Source organism: Hippocampus comes, unplaced genomic scaffold, assembly GCF_001891065.2.
Source record: "Hippocampus comes isolate QL1 unplaced genomic scaffold, H_comes_QL1_v1.1 scaffold248, whole genome shotgun sequence".
Lineage (NCBI taxonomy): Eukaryota > Metazoa > Chordata > Actinopteri > Syngnathiformes > Syngnathidae > Hippocampus > Hippocampus comes.
The window spans coordinates 890096-899436 of NW_017806277.1; the positions used below are offsets into that span (position 1 = coordinate 890096).

General features: G+C 41.6%; 1 protein-coding gene across 4 annotated transcripts in view; it reads left to right on the top strand.

Moving 5' to 3' along the window:
• The window catches only part of igsf9bb (immunoglobulin superfamily, member 9Bb), a 77637-nt gene that overhangs the window by 903 nt on the left and 67393 nt on the right, over window positions 1-9341 (top strand). The gene's annotated exons all lie outside the window — the stretch shown is intronic.

Below are 9341 nucleotides of genomic sequence, written 5' to 3' on the forward strand. Positions count from 1 at the left end.
TCCCCCTACCACACTGCCGCTTCTTCTCAAGTTGGGGGCCACGAGCACTTATGTTGTCAAGCTTAATGTGAAAGCTAAATAACAAACATGCTGGTTCTGTTAGTGGTGTAATGGGATAGTTGAAAACCTTTCAATCAAGCAATTAACCCTGACCCCTGACCTTGCGTTTCCAATGTGATTGACAAAAAACAATCTGCTTAAGATGAGCTATTTAATGAAAGTCACACAAGTGTGGGTTGTCATTGTCATTCAGAAGCACCAGTCAGAAATATTTATCCAGCGCATTTATGGGATGCCAATCAATTTAAAAATCTGGCCAGGACAGACACCAGCTGTCTCTTTTCAAAGTGCTATCCAGGCAGGTCTACACCAGACACAACATTGTTTATTGTGCCACTGCACAACAGACTACCCCCTCAGGGATCAACATCGTAGAAAAGTGTAGTGTGAATGAAATCGTAATTTATTTTAAGTTACATTTATTAGTGGCGGCAATGCCAAGATGCTATGAGTCTTAAAATGTCATCTACTATCCACCCATCCATCCATCCACCCAGATCTTCAATACCGCTTATCCTCACTGAGGTGGTGATTGTCCTGCAACCGATAGTAACACCCTTAACTAGTTGCCATCCATTTTTAGGCACGTATACATTTTCTTTGTTTGAAAATATTGTACTTTGTAGCTTCATTCTTTACCTCATGTTGGTTTTTATAGCCACTATAAAAGCCATTAGCCACAATATTATAGTCGTTATAAAAGTTAAAAAAAAATCACCAGGGTTCATCGTGTACTTAGCAGGAACCTACTTTCAGAAATGATTTTGCCAACTAGCCTGAATTTTTTTATCCAAGGTTTGGCTCTCACAAAGTAAAAAGATGCAATCAAAGAAGTAATACATACATTAAAGAATTCTCTCTCTCTCTCTCTCTCTCTCTCTCTCTCTCCCAGCTGGATGTACTGGTGATATACTGTAGCTGTTAGCATGTCTAACACACAGTTCTGAAGCTCTAGTTTCGAGTCTTGACTCAGCCTTCATGTATGTATTTTGTACATTTTCTTTGCGCTTCTGTGGGTTTTATTAGAATACTCCGGTTTCCACCAACATCCATTCATCCCTCCATTTCCTAATCCGCTTATCCTCACAAGGGTCGCAGGGCGTGCTGGAGCCTATCCGAGCTGTCTTCGGGCAGTAGGCGGTGTGCTTCCACCAACAATTGGAAAAAAAAAAAAGCATGTGAGGTAAATTGAAGAACTAAAATTGCTTATGGTGTGAATGTGAGAGTGAATGCTTGTTGGACGATATGCAACCTGCCTTTGGCTGGCAACCAGTCCTGGGGGTTGGATTGACTCCTGCTCACTGGTGACCCTTTGAGGACAATTGGTATAGAGAAGTCGTACATGCACACGCACACACACTTTATTGCATGCATTGTGCATAGCAGGAGCATACAGTAGTGTCCCAGCTACTTTCTTCCCTCTCTTTCCCACAATATTTGATGTTCTCCAGAGTGGCAAGTGGATTAAATGAATACATAAATAAATGATGAAATGAATACATAAATAAATGAATTAATAAATGTTTAAATGCAAGAAATACATTTATGCACTCACTGAGTGGCACGGGTGAAAAGTCTCAAGTGACATGTGAAAAGCCTACTGTTGATGGAAGTGGATGACAAATTTAATAGACATGCAAAGCAACAGAGCACATACCATTACACAGGGTCCTCGGTTTTCAGTGGTACTCTCAAAGTTACTTTATTTTTGGCATTATCATTCTCTCTGAAGTATAAATCAAAATTTTGGGGGGAAGTATATTTTAGAAAAACCGAGGCCAAGATTGGTAGAGCTCAGACTCGCACCCAAAAATCACAGTTCCTAATCGTGAGTTCAGAAATAACCTCAGAACGTGCACTGCTTCACTCCGACCGTTTGGGAACTCTGACTCTTGTTCAAATGTGCCGTTCAGTTTTTCAAAGTACCACAACAAAGGAGTGCCGGAGCCCAGTGCATCATTCAGATGGAAACAGTTCAAGCGTAAGCCGCTGATTGGTTTTTAACATCGGCTGTGTTCTGTAATTGATGGGAGAGGAGTGCACACACACACTATCAGAGTGGTGTTAGGGCGTCCGAGTGACATGTGGTATGTGGTTAGTGTTGGGCGTTGTTGGTATTTGGACGATTCCAGTTCTTCGATTCGATTCTGGGTTCCTAACAATTCTCAATTCTGATTCTTAATGAATAAGTACATAAATAAGGGAGCTAACCAGATTCATTTTTGGACAAATGATAGGAAGTTACTCTATCCGTTGTTTAACTTCATGAACTTTTTACTGTTTGTGAATTTACTATGATTTACTTAGTCTTCAACCAGTCTATCAATTTTTCACAAGAGCTTTATTTTTCAGAACCTCAAGACAATACAATGCAGTCGTTACGTAAAGCATGAAACTGAACACCGAATGATGGAATAACCTACTGTTGTCTTTCTCTTGAAAGGAAAAAAAAAGACAAACACAAAGCTACATTTGATGGGCCAACAAGGAAACTGTATCTAATCTAAACAACGTGTACCATATACTGTATGTGTATATGTTTGTATATCCTGCAACTGTGTACACTAGGGCCTGGTGGTCCAGTGGTTAGCGCATCAACCTCACAGTGCAAATGTACCGGGTTAGGATTATCCCAGCTCTGGCCTCCCTGTGTGGAGTTTGCATGTTCTCCCCGGGCCTGCGTGGGTTTTCTCCGGGTACTCCGATTTCCTCCCACATTCCAAAAACATGCATGGCAGGCTGATTGAACACTCTAAATTGTCCATAGGTGTGAGTGTGAGCGCGGATGGTTGTTCGTCTCTGTGTGCCCTGCGATTGGTTGGCAACCGGTTCAGGGTGTCCCCCACCTACTGCCCGAAGACAGCTGGGATAGGCTCCAGCACGCCCCGCGGCCCTCGTGAGGATAAGCGGATCGGAAAATTGATGGATCGATTGTACTGGGTTCAATTTCAGCTTCGGCCCTCCTGTGTGTAGTTTGCATGTTCTCCCCAGGCCTGCGTGGGTTTTCTCCGGGTACTCCGATTTCCTCCCACATTCCAAAAACATGCATGGCAGGCTGATTGAACACTCTAAATTGTCCCGAGGTGTGAGTGTGAGCGCGGATGGTTGTTCGTCTCTGTGTGCCCAGCGATTGGTTGGCAACTGGTTCAGGGTGTCCCCCACCTACTGCCCAAAGACAGCTGGGATAGGCTCCTGCACTCCCCGCGACCCTTGTGTGGATAAAGCAGATCGAAAAATGAATGAATGAATAAATGTGTACACTAAAAGCTAAATACAGTCATAGTTGGGCATGTGCATTTATGTGTTGACGCAGGAGATCCGCAGGATATGCCCGACGAATGTCCCAAGTTCTCGCTGCGGCCAGCACGTGCACGGTGCAGGTGCCCGGTGGAGAGCGAGCGGTCAGTGGGTATGAGCTGCTGTGCACTCGCGTAGGAGATGTGGCGGCGGAGGGTGTTGCGCGCACACATTCTCTATCGGTCCCTGTTCGTTTGTGCTTCTTCCGCACGGCTAACTACAGATTGAATTTTAGCACCGACATTTTCTGGCACCTTCCGGGAAAACCGGAATGTTAGTGCCGGTTCCACTCGAAACTCATTTATCAAGGGCCAACCCCATCTATGGCCTTTACAAAAATTTTCTGGAGGGCATGTTGGGTAGTACACAATAGGTATTTGTGAAGATTTGGTCCTCAATGTTTGTTTTTTTTTGCTTTGCACTACTTTTATTTTTATATACAGTATTAAGTAGTCTTGAAACTGTCATGTTGCGTGATGGTAGAGGACCCAAAAAGCATGCAGGCAGGAGAAGCAAGGTAGAGTGAACAAAATGCATTCACAAAAAACACTTGCAGGGTTACACTGGTAAAACTAAATCAAAAACACAAACAAAGTCCTGAAGACCACAAGAAACCAAAGTAACAAACAAACAAAAAAACTATGATAGAACAAAAATCCATGACAGTAACACAATGATCTGACCCGAAAGGTTGGCGTGGCAGTGCTTTTGTAAAGTGTCCTTGGGCGTTTTGAAAGGCGCTTATAATTTAAATGTATAATTATTATTATTATTATTCGTCTCTGTGTGCCCTGCGATTGGCTGGCAACCGATTCAGGGTGTCCCCCGCCTACTGCCCGAAGACGGCTGGGATAGGCTCCAGCACCCCCCGCGACCCTAGTGAGGATCAAGCGGTTCGGAAAATGAATGAATGAAATGAATGAAAGAAAAAAACTAATGACATGATGACCAACAGGCGTGCCGCTGTTGGAGAAGCCCTCTAATGCCACCTGTTGGTCACAAACAGAACAATCATGACAGATTTTTAAAATTTTTCTACTTTTACTTGAGTAAAAAAGCTTTCAGCGATACTTCAAACTCTACGGAAGGCTTGTTAAATTCCAGTATCCATTCTTCTTGAAAAATAAACATGAATACTTTTGGCGCCTCTGCATAAATCTGTCACAGGTTACCACATGCTTTCTCATTTTATTGATTCTTCACCTGGCCTTCTAAGCACGCCCACTTCATTGCAATCGCAAGTTTGACCTTTTCAGAAGCCGAATCCTTATTTCCAGAGAGCTCCATTTTTGTCTGATAACTTAATTTACAAATTGACTTCCAATTCAAGCAGAGCCATGTGAAGATATGTTGGACTGAGCAAAAAAGAAGAAAAAAAAACACTCAACAGACCTGAGTCACGAACGTGTCTCACAGTACATTGTGAACTAGTCAGAAAAGATCGTCATGGTGCATGTCTTAGCTGAAGTGGGAGACGTCAGCGCTAATACTAGTGGAGTCCAAGGAATGATAATGCCATGAATACGACAATTTAAGGCAGAGTTGTCAAAAATTGATAAAAGCAGCGTTTTCGACAGGATTTTGCACAGATGATGGGAAAAAGACAGCTGCTTACTAGCTTCATGGGTGTATAATGGAAGCGACTGAAAATGGCCACTCAAATGCTGACTCAGTGAAAGAAGATGTTGGCAGGTACAACATCTGATATTTATCAGATTTGTTTCCACATTTGATTCCCATCTGAGGACATTTTAATTTTTTTCTCCGTTTGCATTGCCATGATACATATCATCATCCTGTGTTGTTTTACTGGCACATTTTTTTCCTGCTTTTTTTTTTCTTCCTTTTTTCCAAATATTTTTCATGCTTTTTTTTTTTTTCTTTTTTAAAATCTCCCACAACTTGGTAACTATACTTGGTTGGTGATTTCAGCTGCGTACTACACCCAGCTTTGGATAGATCAGACAGAAGTTTATAATCAGTGCCTGATGTGTAAATACTTGGGTCGATGTCGATTGCATGATGAATAAATAGGGCCTATTCAAGCAATGATTTAATCGTCATCGATAAAAGACTGTTTTCCATGCTGGAGTCCTGCAATAATAGTGTTGTAGTTATATGATTTTTTTTTTTTTTTTTTAGGTCAATGCCAATTCCGATATTAAAATTACGATAACCGATCAAATTGTCCGATTAATATAAAAAATATAACAAAGTATTAGTTTGTCTTTACAACAGATCTGCAAAAATCTTAATTATTTGAATCACATTTTTATCTTGTGTTCTCCTGGAAATACTATATTTTCAGATATTTTACAGAAGTATGCTTAAGTATACTTTGCTTGTCCTGAAAAGTATACAAACAGATAGCTATAATATACTTCCATTCGTCCATTTTCTGATCCACTTTATCCTCACAAGGGTCGCGGGGCGTGCTCGAGCCTATCCCAGCTGTCTTTGGGCAGTAGGCGCGGGACACCCTGGTTGCCAGCGAATTGCAGGGCATACATAAGACGAACAACCATCCGCGCTCACAATCACACCTTGGGACAATTGACAGTGTTCCATTAACCTGCCGTGCATGTTTTTTGAAATGTGGGAGGTCCCGGAATACCCGGAGAAAACCCACACAGGAAGGCCTGAACTGGAATCGAACCCTGCGCCGTGAGACTGACGCGCTAACCAGACGACCACCGGGCCACCCTGATATTTAAAAAAAAAAAAAAAATTGATGAGGTATTGTGGATGTTTTTTTTTTGTTGGGGGGGTTGGGTTGTTTTTTTTTTTTGGACAAAGTGTGTAGATGTGTTGTGATTGTATGGTGTGATTATTTTTCCTCCCATATGCTCACTGCTTTACTTCACATTCCTAAGAGTGCAGAGTGCAGATGATGGAGGGAAATCAGGTCATATGGTGTGCGCCAGAATCTCTAATGAGATAAGGGCTTCTTGAGGAGTGTTCGATGACTTAAAAAATGTTATCGATCTCTTATGCAGTCTTCGATGTTCGATATCAAATTTATTTCGCAATTTGTTGCACGTGACTGAGCTTGAAAGACTATACGGCAAATGTTATATAATGTCTTCCCCAAAGAGGATAGAGTTGAACTTCGTTTGCCAAAAGAAGACTTAAGAAGTCATTTATAAGCGGCTTCCCTCATCTCTTCCATGCGTGAGGAAACTGAAAGAAACAATAATCTTGACATGCACCCGGGTTTGTTTTACAGCGATAGAGCCTCAGGTATTCTGACTGGTTTTGCAGTTTGTCACGGGCCTGATCGTGTTAATGGTGCCCTCTGGTTGAGTCATCATCAGTGAGTGTGCTCACAGACACGAGGACACCAGCCAGGCAGGGCTGCAGCATCCCTCTAGCTGATGTCTGATGTCTCAAGCTGGCAGCTGGCAAATCCGACCGCTTTTGCCAGTGATAACCCTGGACTGGAGCCAGATTGCCCCACGCCTTTCTAACAGATCTGACTCAGCTCCTCGTCAGCCTCCCCTTCACTTCTTGTAGACTGAGGTAAACTCACTCACCGTCAGGTTAAAAGTGGCCAAATATCCACACGCTCATCCCTTAGGGAAGCAGTGTTTATGTGACCAAGATGTCGCCAAAGATGTCCTGACCCTGAAATACAGTAACAGAGAGTGAGTTGAGGGACACACAATTTGGCCCAACATGCCAATTTTAGGGTGCTGCTACCCACACACTCTTTGTACATTTTTAAAGGAATGTAGATTTGCTTTCCAGCTGGTTGTGGTTTTATAAGTGTAAAAATGTGAATGAAAATAGAGTTTGGAAGAGCTGGAAAATTGATTAATCCTATTCTCCGCACTATAAGGTGCACCTAGAAGCATTCAATTTCCTCAAACGCAGACAGTGCACCCTATAATCCGATGTGTCTTATACCTGTATATAGTGTCACCGGCTCCTTATATTCCCCATTGAGTTGTTTCCCTGTAGGTGTTCCTTTGCCATCTAGTGGTGATTATTAGCAGAAACCAATTGCAACCTCAAAGGGTTCTGCCCGACACTAATTGACACGTGCATTCGCCCTCTCAGACAACTACTCTGTGAGCTCTGCGCAGCCATAATGAAGTCAAGATAATACCAAAAGTAGAGTTAACTACTGACTAAACGATGGAAGAAGGAGACAAGGAAGACTTCTAAGGATATTTAGCCCCCTCTGGATGTGAACCTATGAGGTTTGTGTGCCTTTTTGTTGAATCAATTGTCTTCATAACTTTTGTCTTTCATTTATTGTTTTGTAATGCCATTTTTATTTATATGTTTCATGTCCATGTTTGTGACCAGTTTTCATGGCTCGACTGGTTAGCGCGTCGGCCTCACAGTGCGGAGGTGCAAGGTTCGATTCCGACTCCAGTATTCCTGTGTGGAGTTGCATGATCTCCATGCGCCTGCATGGGTTATCTCCCGGGTACCCCGGTTTTCCTCCAACATTCCAAAAACATGCGTGGCAGGTTAATGGAAAACTCAAAATTATCCCCAAGTGTGAGTGTGAGCGCGGACGGTTTGCCTGGTAATTGGCTGGCAACCAGTTCAGGGTGTACCCCCACCTATTGCTCCAGCACTCCCGGGACCCTTGTGAGGATAAGCAGACAAATAGACAAATAGAAACATGTTGAAATACAAATTGAAATAACAATTGAATTAAATAAAAACTGAAATATCAATTGAAATAAGAACTGAAATAAGTAAGAAATAAATACAATTAAAATGACACAAAACATTTTATTTTACAAGAGCAAATGAGAAAATGTGCTGAAAAATGTGACAAGTACCCCATCTATACAGCCACATCCACTATCATCGGCGCCAAACACAGTAGAGCTCGTGAGGTGGGACTCAAATGCACTGCGGTCGTGTTAGCTAACAACATGAGATTGACACGTGCTAATGAGCCTGGAATGTATCTTGTTGTCGCTAGGATTTAGGTTCGTTTGAGTTCTATCCAGTAATATTCTGATCAATCTGTTTCACACCATGCAGACTGAAGACAAGCAACTGAAACATGCTGAGGAAGAAATCTGACCACATTACTTTACGTCATTGTAGTCTCTCAACAAGTGTTTTGAGCATATGTTTGACAATAAAGGTACATTTCTGGTGAAGTCGGTGAAATTGGCCATTAAATGTATGGACATCCTGAGGTGTCATTTTACTTTGCTACACATTGCTACATGCTGATAGAATCATAAACATCGATTGGTTTTTGTCATAGAAAGTATTATTCCACTGACATTATATAATATTCAAAATATCAAAACATTTAAATGTACACAAACAAAACTGTTACGGCCATGGAACATAGATAGTTGCTCAATCCTTTGAGTTAAATGTATTTTTTTCTTTTCTTTGTCATACCACACTGTGCTGTAAAACAGTTTGTAATTGCCCCCACCCTACCCAAAAAAAAAAAAAAATCTACAACGGTATGGTGATCAATGGACAGCGATGACATACATATCGTCGCTGTCCTGTGAGAAACATGTTCTTTATTTTTTATTTCTTTACTTTAATAGGGTGTCCGTGTTTCTATTAATTAAACATTTTTAAAAAATGAAAAAAAAATTGACGTCTTTTTCACAGGACAGAGACAATATGCTGGAATCTTGGTATTCTTTTTTCTGTGCAATATAAATAAGTGTTTCACAAAAGTCACCAAATAATGTCGTTTCTAACTCCCAAGGTTTTGTGAGAGTTGGGTATATTCTTCCTGCAAATTCTGGTCAAGCTGTACCTAATGTATTGAGTTATTATTTTTTTAAAGGTTATTCATCTTTGGATCATTGCCTGGATCATCAAAATGTATTTCTATGACAACTGTCTATTCCCTTGGAGGGGGGGTCTTAGATTGTAAATGAACTAAATCCTAAGTGGAATGGTGAGGGGGGTGGCAGAGGAAAATTTGCCCTGGTTTACATCTCGATGCTCCGCTCTCTCTCTCTCTCTCTCTCTCTCTCTCT